We start from the raw sequence: 12,496 nt of genomic DNA on the forward strand, positions 1-12,496 counted from the left end.
CTTAGCACTTCAGAGGGGAGGAACTGAGGCTCACAGGATTGAAGACATGGGCTCAGGGTCACAGAACTAGCACCAGTGAGTCCAGCACACACAGGCTGTCACAGACCCCTGTAACCACAGCCACACCTGGCATATCGCAGGGCACAACCAGTCCAGAGTTCATCCAAACTGGGCCCCAAATGACACCCAGATGGGTACAGAAGCACAGCAGTAAACACTAAACGAGTTTTAACAAGCCCACTTTTGTCACAAAGAGTGACCATAAATCTGATCTAAGTGGCTCATAATCCACCTTCGACGGTCAAAATAAGAATTAAAAACAGGGGCCGGCTCCGTGGCTGAGTGGTTAAGTTCGCACGCTCCGCTGCGGTGGCCCAGGGTTTGGATCCTGGGCGCGGACGTGGCACCGCTCATCAGGCCACGTTGAGGCGGCGTCCCACATCCGACAACTAGAAGGACCTGCAACTAAGATATACAACTATGTACGGGGGGGTTTGGGGAGATAAAGCAGAAAAAAAAAAGATTGGCAACAATTGCTAGCCCAGGTGCCAATTTAAAAAAAAAAAAAAGAATTAAAAATAATAATATGAATAACAATGGAAAATTATTAAAGGGCCTACAAAATTACTCTATTTTTAAAATTCTACTTTTGATGCCAGGATAGGTCTGGGAGGGTAAACCTCAGCCAGCCACTCACACGGCTATGGCATGTGGCCCCTGTTCACATATTCAGGCCACTGACCGAGAGGGAGGGTCTCCCTATTGGGCAGTTGCAATAACACCTCACGTTAATAAGAACTTCTATCTTTATTCAATCCAAACACTGTAGATTTTTTTAAAGACTATTATAGTCTTTATTTTTTTGGTATGCTTTTTGGTGAGGAAGATTGGCCCTGAGCTAACATCTGTTGCCAATATTCCTCTTTTTTCCCCTCCCCAAAGACCCAGTACCTAGTTGTATATTCTAGTTGTAGATCCTTCTAGTTCTTCCATGTGGGACGCCACCACAATGTGGCTTGATGAGTGGTGTGTCAGTCCACACCCAGGATCCAAACCTGCAAACACAGGCCACCAAAGCGGAGCACGCAAATTTAACCACTCAGCCTCAGGGCCAGCCCCTATCATCAATATTAACTGAATACTTATGGTTCACAAAAAGTGATAAATGGCATTAGGCACCTTGGGTTATTACTGTGGTACGGTCAAAAAAGCCAATCCTTCATATATGAGGAAACCTTCTAAATATTAACACATCTATTCCTCTCAATCCACCAGACCAAATGGGCCAACCCAAGAATCTATCAGCAAAGAACTGCTGATAACTGGTTTTCTTTTATTCAGAAATCATCAAATATTTACTAAGAATACTTACCCAACCTAAGCAGCTTTTTGCTTTTCCTTGTTATAAATTAAGACCAATATTACAGGTCTAAACACAGGCAGAGCTCAGCATCCTCATGGGGGGTCTAGCTCTCCCTCTGACTCCACCCCATCCTCCTCTCCTGGACTCTGTCTCTCAATGGCTGCCCCACTGCCTAGACAATCACGCAGAATCTACGTGCACATCCTGGGAAACCACCATGAGTGCTCTCGAGTGCTACAAACCCCACCATCAACTCCACCTGATCACTCACATCCCCAAGTGGCCGGGCAGGCTACTTCCTAACTGCTAACCATCCTGCAGGTTAACAGAAGACAATCCCAGGCCTATGGTCAGAGACATCTAAGATTTCTTTTCCAGCAAACCTTATCCCTATTTCCAAGGAAATACTTCAGTCAATTGAAAGAGACCATGTGGGTGCATCTCAAAATGGCCTGATTCAGGGATGGCTGAGATAAAGGATGTCTTAGGGGCCGGCCCAGTGGCCCAGCAGTTAAGTGCACATGTTCTGCTTTGGCAGCCCAGGGTTTGCTGGTTCGGATCCCAGGTGGGGACATGGCACCGCTTGGCAAGCCATGCTGTGTTAGGCGTCCCACATATAAAGTAGAGGAGGATGGGCACGGGTGTGAACTCAGGGCCAGTCTTCCTCAGCAAAAAGAGGACTGGCATCAGATGTTAGCTCAGGGCCAATCTTCCCCCAAAAAAGGATGGGTTATATTAGCTTAAGAACAGTCACCAAGAAAGTAGCATGAGGGGGCCAGCCCCATGGCCGAGTGGTTAAGTTCACGTGCTCCACTTTGGTGGCCCAGGGTTTCACCGGTTCAGCTCCTGGGCGCGGACATGGCACTGCTTGTCAGGCCACGCTGAGGCGGTGTCCCACATGCCACAACTAGAAGGACCGAGAACTAAAAACTATACAACTATGTACTGGGGGGATTTGGGGAGAAAAAGCAGAAAAAAAAAGATTGGCAACAGATGTTAGCTGGTAGTAGTTAACTAACAGTTAGTTGCCAATCTTTACAAAAAAGAAAAAAGAAAGTAGCACAAAAGGTTTCTTTTGTGCCTGCTAGGAACTACAACACAGAATACATAATACACTTTTGGACTATTTCTTTTGAAACACTAGTACCTGGTCAAGGTATGAAAAACTAAAATGAGTCATGAGCTTTCTTTCCAATTGTTATCAATCCATATGTCAGACAAAACAAACCCTCTGCCAATGTGCTACATCTCCCAAGGGAAGACCTCATCCTAGAGCACAGATGCTCAGTTAGACGGGAGACCAGTGTCTCTAAGGAAGCAGCCGCCCCTCCTCTCAAAAACTCTGCCAGGAACTCCCAGAAGGAGTTAAGGAGTTAGGGAAACCTAGCACAAGATCCCATTCCTTACCCACCCACCATACACGCTGGCCTCAAACTTCTAGGAATACCACAAGGAGCAACCAAGGCTCCCCAGCAGGTACTCGCTGCCCAGACACCCGGGACACCAGACCAGAGTCAGGCATCCACTGCTTCCCCACGAGGAGCAGTGACAATTCTCAGACTAGAAAAGCTCTTCCTCGTGCAGAGCGTTAATGCAATACGCATAGAGCACAAAACAAACACGGCTAGTGAATACACAGTCCTGGTGGTCTCCAGACTACTTGGGAGGGAGCAAATAAGACAAAGGAAGCTGAGAAGAAACAAACTTCCTTCCCAGGCCAGGCTCCCAATCTGTTTAACTTTTCCGCAGAATTCCTCTCACCAGGACACCAGGGACGCTGTTTATTAACCGCACACAGCTCACCACCACTACTCGGAAACCCTCCACTGAGTGCAATCCAGGACAAAACTCAGAACACTGAGTCAAAACTCTATCAAGCCCAAGAAAACCAACGTGGAGACTTAAGTATTTCTGTGTAGTCCTTTTTACAAACCACTGAGAAGAACACACACTGACGAGAGGCAGCGCAGTCAAATACTCACCGATTCCATAGCTGAAAGTCGGTGCTGATGAGGACTGTCTGGCAAACCCAGCAAAGCCGTGCTCAGAGCACTGCTGCCCGTGTCCTGAAACCAGAGAGCAGAGCGAACACATGTCAGTGGCCATTCCTACTTCAGTGCTTCTCATTTCTGTCTCTCTCCATTATGGACCAATATTTATCCCACCACTGCCTTCCTTCATTTCCCTTAACTCCACACAAGCAAAAAGACTTCATGACATTTGTTTGGCTGATTTGGGGTCATAAAAGGAGAGTAAAGGCCAGAGCTGGGCTCACAGCTGACGATTTGTTTGAATCCAAAAGAAATCTCTGTCCTCCATCACCTTTCCTGGGAAGCAGTGCCAGGAAGGCCAGGCTGAGGAGAGAACACTCGGGCAGGCTTGTCCTTCTTGAAGACACGGGGCTTCCAGACTAGGGCCCTCCCTGGAGGAGCCATTCATAGACTTTTCTCTGTACATGGAGTTTGACAGAAGTCTCACAATTATTAAACTTTTGTCAAAGTTATGCACTTTGCATCCTCTCCAGACTTCCTGTCACACTCAGAATAAAATCTAAACTCTCCCTTTGGCTCACAAAGTCCCAATGGCCCACCTCTCTCGGCCTCCCACACTCACCTGTGCCCACCTCCACCTCCACCTCCCCGCTGTGCTGCCTCCACCCGGAGAGCCCCACCTTAGCACCACCCACCCTCTCTCTTCCATTTTCAGTCTGTGCACCAGTCTCTCTCACAGGACATTCCTGGCCACCCTATATCCACCCCGTCCTACTCACTCTCTCCCTCAATGTACTTAGGGATCCATTCTCAAAGACAAAGGATCATAACTCAGACCAAATATGGTTCCAGTGACTCCAGTTCAGCATCTTACCACATGAGTTTGAGTTCCTCACAACACAACTTAGGAGAAACAGGAAGATGAAGGCAAGCCCACCACGGCCTGCACACTTTGTAAATATGATGAAGAAATAGTGTCTGGGGGTGGCTGCATACAGAGGGGCCTCTTAGATAAGGCAAGCACACAGAGCCGGCGCTCACCGAACAGAGCAGTCCATTCAACAGGCTGCCTCCTTCCAACTCACTCCTGACAGAAGCCGGGCCACTCTGTGCAGCTGCCACCCACGGGTAAACAATCTCTTCACCCATTATTAAGCTACAACTATACATATCAATATAAGTGAATCTCAAAAAGCATAATAACGAATGAAAACAAAAGATCTCAGAAGAAGATACTGAATATATCTGTGTCTTTCAAAAGCACAGGAAACAATAAATTTTATTTACTACGTATACAGTAAAACATCAATGAAAAGCAAACCACCATAAAATACAAAATTCGAACTAACGGTTCCTCCTGGTGGTGGGGGTAGGTGGATACTACTCAGGAAGAGCACCCAGAAGTTTCCGCGAGGGATATGGGTAAAGCAGGCTTAGCTGGAGCATAGGCATGGGAAGCCGGCTGCCATGTTTACACCATAACAACTGCACACCTCACATGCTGTCCTAGCTAGAGACTTCCAGAACCCCCACAGTGCCAGAGGCTGCGCACCCTGCACTCCTCCGCTGCCCCGGCAGGTTGTGGAGAGGAGAAACTAGCACAGGCCACGCCCTGTGAAAGCCGGGCTAATCCCTGGTCCCTGAACTGTGCAACTGGCCACTCCTCCATTTTGTGATTAATGGAAATAATTTATTTCTGTCATTCACAACCAGGAATTTAAAAGTACAGAGACAACTAAGAACTTACTTCATTCACCAAATATTTTTACATCAAAATGTAGCAATTTCAACAATATGAGGGTAAACTCAAAGTCTACTATCAAAAAAAGAGCAAATGACACAATAAACAATCTTGCAAAATCACCGTAAAAAACTGATTTTATTTAGAAGCCTCTCAAACCTCCTATACACAATAAATCAAATAAATCAAGTAGCTACCATAGCCTTGCCATACAAACACAATAAGAGTGCCAGTAAGAAAGTGAGAAATTATACCGCAGAACCATGAAGAAAATCAATGTAATAAAACTGTATAATCTCCCAGGAGAGCTGTGAGGTCTTCAAGAATAAAACAAACCAGTACTAATGAAAAAGAAAACAGCGCTCCCACCCTTTTCTCCATGCCCCGAGGTGAGCGGGGCGGGGGCGGGGGGGGGGGGGGGGGGGGGGGGGGGCGGTCAGGGCAGGTTCTCAGGACTCGTAGGCACAGGAGTCCCAAGCTCTGTGCTCACAGTGCTTTCCTGGCCTGTGCTGACACATGTGTGTGTCCTGCAAAGATGGAGCAAGACTTTTCTCTCCTTATAATCTTGTACAGCCCCTTTCAAAGCCAACATTAACATCCGGGACTACCAAACACAAACGTGGAAAAGCAGCTTCCAATCACTACAACTTGGTTTTACTGAAAAGTAACAAGTAGGTCATTAAGCTTTCCCATGTTCCTATAAAAACAGTAATGGAACAATACAGAATTGTATTGTGTAATGAATGTCTGTAATAGGAAGACAGCAAATCATAACATCGACTAGCACAGATGTGAAGAAAATGTGAGGCCCTTCCAATCCAAGGTTTCTTCAACTCAGCACTGCTGACACTGGGGCCAGATCACTCTCTGTTCTCCCGAGCATTGAAGGGTGTGGAGTAGCAGCCCTGGCCTCCACCCACAGGACGCCAGTAGCACCCCCTGAGGTGTGACGACCACAATGTCTCCAGACACTGCCATAGTCCCCTGAAGGGCAAAAGCATCTGGTAGAGAATTAGGCTCTAATTCAACTGCTACTTTATAAATAAGGAAACTGGGCCCAAATTTGGTAAAATGAGGTGGGAAAAAAATTTTTTTTTTAGTTGTCTGAGGTCAAGCAGGGAATGAAAACCAAGTTGGAAACAGAACCCAGGTCTTCTAAATCCTGGTCTGAAGGACTTTTCATTCTAAGGGAAAATACTTTAGTAACTGACTCAATTATTTCTGGAAGACAATACAAATTAAAAGCCTCTAAAATATTTATACCATATAACAGAGTAATCCAATTTCTGGGGAATACACGTAGAAGAAATATTCTAAGATATGAAAAAAGCTTCACACAGCATACACGTTCACATCAGAACTATCACTATCCCAACTAGAATCAAGCTACAGTTTCAAACAGAAATGCACCAGACTACACTTTTTACTGTCAGCTTCTAGCTCAGGAGTTTCAAAGAGCATGTTCCCAGCCCAGAAATAAAGAGCTCAGGGCACAGAGTGCAGGCGCAGACCATGGAGACATGAAAAAGTCAGTGTCTCATACAGCTGGCAGGCGACAAGTCAGAGGGGCAGGAATTCGATAGACAGACAACTGCCCACCCATGTCTGGGGGTGGGCGAGGCCACAATGGATGCACTGCCTCACCAAGAATCCATCAGAACCAAGAGGGAGAAGTTCCCACCAATGGGGCTAGCAATATGGACAAGTGCTGAGAAGTCTGACACATACAATCTGTGTAAGAAAAATGGCACCAAGGACTGGCCCAGTAGCATAGTGGTTAAGTTCATGTGCTCCGCTTCGGCACCCCAGGGTTCACAGGTTCAGATCCCTGGTACGGACCTACACACCACTCATCAAGCCATGCTGTGGCAGTGTCCCACATGCAAAATAGAGGAGGACTGGCACAGATGTTAGCTCAGTGACAATCTTCCTCAAGCAAAAAGAGGAAGATTAGCAACAGACGTTGGCTCACAGCCAATCTTCCTCACCCCCCCAAAAAAAAGAAAGAAAATGACACAAATTTTTGAGAAAAATTAGGAGTCATCTTTAACACTAGTGGTGGTTATTTCTGAATGGTGGGGCAATGCAAGATTTTAAATTTATCTTTCTACTCTTTCATATCCCACCAATTCCTTTAATGAGCTGGGGGCCACTTTAGGGGCAGAGAAAAAACTTCATAAAAAAATTACCAAGAAATTTCATGATATTCATAATAAGCCATCTCATTTCTGCATGAAAATTTACACTGGAAAGCTGGCCTTCCTTTCTCTGCTACACAACGAGAGACAGTGTTGTTTTCACTCAGGTTCTCCGTGAAGAGCCACCAACGGCATGCACACTGACCTCAGCAAGACTCATAATCATGTAACGACCCTAGACAGACTCTATTATTTTGGGGGGGGGGGGCCTGTCCTAAATTACTAATGTTTTCACCACAGAGAGCCATCCTTTTCTCCTCTAAAGGAACTCCAAGTTTTGGAAGATTTCACTTATAGAACTATATTTAGTTAACCTCCATTTTTATTAATCAAAGACCTATAACTGCTAATCATAGTTTCTGATCAGCAGTAGAGGAGCAATTTTTTTTTTTTTTTTGAGGAAGATTAGCCCTAAGCTAACATCTGCTACCAAGCCTCCTCTTTTTGCTGAGGAAGCCTGGCCCTGAGCTAACATCTGTGCCCACCTTCCTCTACTTTATATGTGGGATGCCTGCCACAGCATGGCTTGATAAGCGGTGCCATGTCCGCACCCAGGATCCGAACGGGCGAACCCCGGGCCACTGAAGCAGAACGTGCGAAGTTAACCGCTGTGCCACCGGGCCGGCCCCAGGAGCAATTTTTTTAAACCTATTTTGATGTACTTCCAATCAACACCAAAGAAACCATGGTATCTTTAGTTGGCCCACACACCAGTCTTTCAGATTAATAATTTTCCCTCTGGATTTAAAGTACTGAACACGGCTCAGGCCTCCTGATCTCCGTCCCTTTACCACCTTTCCAAATGCCCTAATTAGCCCAGGAATCCAAATTAGCAGCAGCCTGGTCTTCCTACAGAGGCCTCAGCCCACAGGTCTTAAAGCATTGTTAGCCACAGAACCGCTTTCTCAATCCCCCTCTTCTACAGCTCTCATCAGCAGAGGTTCACCACGCAAGGGGCTCATGCTCCTTGTATGAGCCTGACTGACTCTGGTGCCCCGGAGGCGGCACCCTGGATGACTACACTCCACGTACCCTCAGTGACAGAACCAGCACAAACGGCACCAGGGTTCTGTGTGGTGGCCACATCCCAAGAGCTGCAGGACTGTGTCCATTTCTGTCTTCTCCTCCCTCCTCCCCATGGAAAAGTGGCAGCGTGTTCCTTCCGTGTGGGAGGCTCTGTGAGCAGAGGGGCAGGCACAGGGCTGGGTCTGAAGAGACCAGTACCAACTATGGCTTTCCTGATAAGTGCACATCTTCCTCAACTTATGTCTTGATAAACCCATCATGAGCTGAAAACATCCTAAGTCGAAAATGCATTTAATCCATCTAACCTACTGAAGATCACAACCTCGCCTAGCCTACCTTACACGTGCTCAGAACACCGACGTCAGCCTACAGTTGGGCAGCCCATTTTATAGTAAAGTGTTGACTACCTCATGTAACTGATTGAATACTGTACTGAAAGGGAAAACACAGTGGTTGTGTGAGGACAGACGGTTGTAAATGTATCGGTTATTTACCCATGTGATCGCAGGGCTCTCTGCCACTGCCTGCAGCATCTCAGCATCGCAAGAGAGGATCATAAGAGCATAGCACAGGAAAAGATCAAAATTCAAAGTATGGTTTCTACTGAATGCATATCGCTTTCACACCATCATAAAGTCGAAAAATCCTAAGTCGAACAGCCGTTAAGTCGGAGACCGTCTGTAAATATTTCTTCAGTAAGTTCAAACTCATGCTCAGAGACAGCAAGAGATGTGTTTCAAGGTCTGCACACAGACAAGCTAGGTCCAGCAGCAACACCAACACTCACAGGAGAGCCCTCAGTGGCTCCCTGGTACTAGACTGAACTATTTGAGATCACCATCTTTGTAGGTCGAGAATGGTCCAATCACGGTCTCCACAAGAATGCTCATAGCAGTTTTATTCATAATTGCCAAAATCTGGAATCAGCCTCGATGTCCTTCAACAGGTGAATGGTTAAACAGACTGCTGTCTGTGTACACCATGACATGCACTCACCAACAAAAAGGAGCTACTGACACAGCAAGCCCTCGCATGGATCGCAAGGAATCATGCGGACCCAACAAAGCCAGTCCCAGAAGGTTACGTCTACCTGACTCCATTTATATGACATTCTCATAGGACAGTTTCAGAAATGGAGGACAGACTGGTGGTCGCCAGGGTTAGGGACAAGAGTGAGGAGATGAGGTAGAAGGGAGGTGGGTGTGGTGATAAACAGCAACAGGAGAGACCTGTGTGGTGACGGTGGATACAGGGACCTAAACATGTGATAAAAGTGCACACAGCACACAGTGCAAGTCAACTGGAGTGATCAGAGTAAGATTTGTAGACTCTATCAATGTCAACATCCTGGTTGAGATTTTATACTACAGTTCTGCAAAATGTTACTTTTGGAAAAACTGGACCAATTATAAAGGGACCTCTCTGTATTATTTCTTACAACTATATGTGAATCTACAATGATCTCATTTTGTTCAAAAAAAAAAGGTCTAATACTGGCAATGTCATATGGTTTGACCTAATATTAATTCATTTAATCCTCACAATTCCATAAGGTAGGTATCATTATTATCCCCACTTTACAGAGGAGAAAACTGAGGCCCTGAGAAGGTGAGAAACTTAGCCAAGGTCCCACATTAATGGTGGGGCGAGGACTCACATTTGGGCTGGCTGGCCGCAGAGCACGCACACTCAGTCACTCTCTCTCTCAAAACTGGAAATGTAAAATACAAACGTGCGCGCTCTTCTCATTGAAGCTTTTAAAACATCCTTCAAACGGGACCCTAGAGGACTGAAGGAAGACAGTTTGAAGACCACGGATCTGTCTCACCGCATTTTAAAGTTCGCAGTCACAGAAAGATCTGACAGACTGAATTCTACCTGCCAACAAGCCAGGAAACATGCCCTCCCCTGACAGTGCCCAGAGTCCCACAGTCCCAAGTCTCACTCTGCTGTGGAGTGGGCGCCACTGTCATCTCCAGTCAGGGCTGTTATCCTGCCCTTGACCAACATCCAGGGAAACAAGCTGGGGGGGGAGGGTTGCAATTATTTGTTTTTTGTTTTAGAATGGGTGCTCTGTTACTGTTTTTTTTTTTAAAGATTTTATTTTTTTCCCTTTTCTCCCCAAAGCCCCCCAGTACACAGTTGTATATTCTTAGTTGTGAGTCCTTCCAGTTGTGGCATGTGGGACACCGCTTCAGCGTGGTTTGATGAGCAGTGCCATGTCCGCGCCCAGGATTCGCCAGATGAAACACTGGGCCGCCTGCAGCGGAGCGCGCGAACTTAACCACTCGGCCACGGGGCCAGCCCCCCGTTACTGTTTTCTTTATTTGATTTAGAGTGAGAAAGAAGGCTCGAGGGAATAAATAAAGGCAACTAAGCAAACTTTAGAAATGAGGTGGGGTGGGAAAGAAGCTGGAAGGAGAACGACCGCTCCTTACACAACTCCTTTCTTCAATCCAAATGTTCCTCTTTCGCTGCAGGACAAAACAAGCAAGAAACAGAAAACTAACGTTTCAAGACAATTCTCTTTATACCCCTTAACAGAAGAAAGTGTAAAGTGAACAGATGCAGAATGAGCACAGAGGGGTCCATTGAACACACCCTCCCCTTGCAGGAGGACTGTGCTGACAGTAATCCAACACCCTGCTGGTCGCCCAGGAAGCAGGAGAAGCCTGAGGCTCCAGTCCAAAGCAAACGGATCTCACGCTCATGCTAACAAATCCAGGGAAGTGACAGAAAATGAGTTTCTTAAAATAAATACATGCATAGCTATAAAGAAAGACAGAAGAGGCCAGCTCTTTAGACCAGAAACTGAGAAATTCCTGAAAATTGGGAGGATAAAAGTGTGAAATCAAACAAGAGAAAGTAACTGGGAGTAAGCTGTGAAAATAGGCCCCTGACATCCAGAGGGAGTGGACAACGCTGGACCGTGCAAACCAGGCTGTCCTGTCCCTGGCAGGAGTCACTCAGACTCCAGAAAACATTAATCAGTGCTGACTTTCACTCAGGAAGTCCACAACTGTTAAATTCACAGGCTCCCTGACACAACCCCTGCCCTCCCCACCCCCCCGGCCCAGTATAAGAAGCCCAACAAAGAAGAGTCGTTTACACATCATACAAGCTTGAAACCCTGATTAACAAAGACAAACAACTTTTCCAAGGGTCTAAGTCAGGAAACAGATTACCATTATCTCCAGCTGTTAGGAAACTCACGGAATTCCAAATCAGCATTACACTCTTACACTCTAAGGGCAAAACTCAAAAAAACATGACTGTGTTGTTACCTGGCCATCTCACCATTTTACGATCAGGGTCCTGGGCACTGGAAATACCCAAGATGACAGAAATCAGTGCTGTGGCTGTTTCACTTCACTAGTGTGCAGCTCTACAGAACAATCGCAGGTTTATTTGCAACCTCTCCCAACATTCATCTGTTTTATTTTTACAAAATGAATAACCCAAGGAGGATAGACTACAGGAGCTAGGTAGCAGCCTGTCTTCTGTTACACAGGAACTCAGGATCAGCACAGCTCCGTGAACACACTGTTCTCATCTACAAAAGTCTTGTCCACTAAACTCAGGGCAAGCACTCTCTATTCCCTCCCCTGGAAACCCACATAAGACGAACAGAACTTATCGGGACAGAGCTGAACAGACACAATCTACCAACCACATCAGGGCACAGACAGGGGACCAACACCTCCATCCATGTGACACAACTGAAGCTTGAACTAAACTGGGTTGTCCAACTAGAAAACCCACCTTAAAAAAGGAATGTAGGGACTGGCCTAGTGGCCAAGTGGTAAAGTTCGCGCACTGCACTTCAGTGGCCTGAGGCTTCCCCGGTTCGGATCCTGGGTGCAGACATGGCGCCACTCATCAAGCCATGCTGAGGTGGCATTCCACATAGCACAACCAGAAGGACCCACAACTAGAATATACAACTATGTACTGGGTGGCTTCAGGGAGGAGAAGAAGAATAAGGATAAAAAAAGAAGAAGAAGAAGAAGAAGATTGGCCATAGATGTTGGCTCAGGTGCCAATCTTTAAAAGGAAAAAAAAAAGGAGTGTAAAAACATTAAAGAATCTACAAAAAACTATCAGAGCTAATAAATGGGCACAGCACAGTTGCAGGACACAAGATCAATACACAAAACAATCAGTTGTTATTTCTACA

General features: G+C 46.2%; 1 protein-coding gene across 10 annotated transcripts in view; it reads right to left on the minus strand.

Annotated features, from left to right (window-relative positions):
- ANKRD11 (ankyrin repeat domain containing 11) overlaps positions 1-12,496 on the minus strand; it is a 211,216-nt gene that overhangs the window by 129,730 nt on the left and 68,990 nt on the right. For 9 of the 10 annotated variants that reach the window (XM_044761566.2, XM_070500688.1, XM_070500684.1 and 6 more), the window contains exon 2: positions 3,346-3,429. The exons of the other annotated variant lie outside the window; for it this stretch is intronic. The gene's annotated coding sequence lies outside the window, so the exon portion shown is untranslated. The remainder of the gene's footprint in view (positions 1-3,345; positions 3,430-12,496) is intronic. 10 annotated transcript variants of the gene reach the window in all.

The sequence above is a fragment of the Equus asinus genome, chromosome 28 (assembly GCF_041296235.1).
Source record: "Equus asinus isolate D_3611 breed Donkey chromosome 28, EquAss-T2T_v2, whole genome shotgun sequence".
NCBI lineage: Eukaryota > Metazoa > Chordata > Mammalia > Perissodactyla > Equidae > Equus > Equus asinus.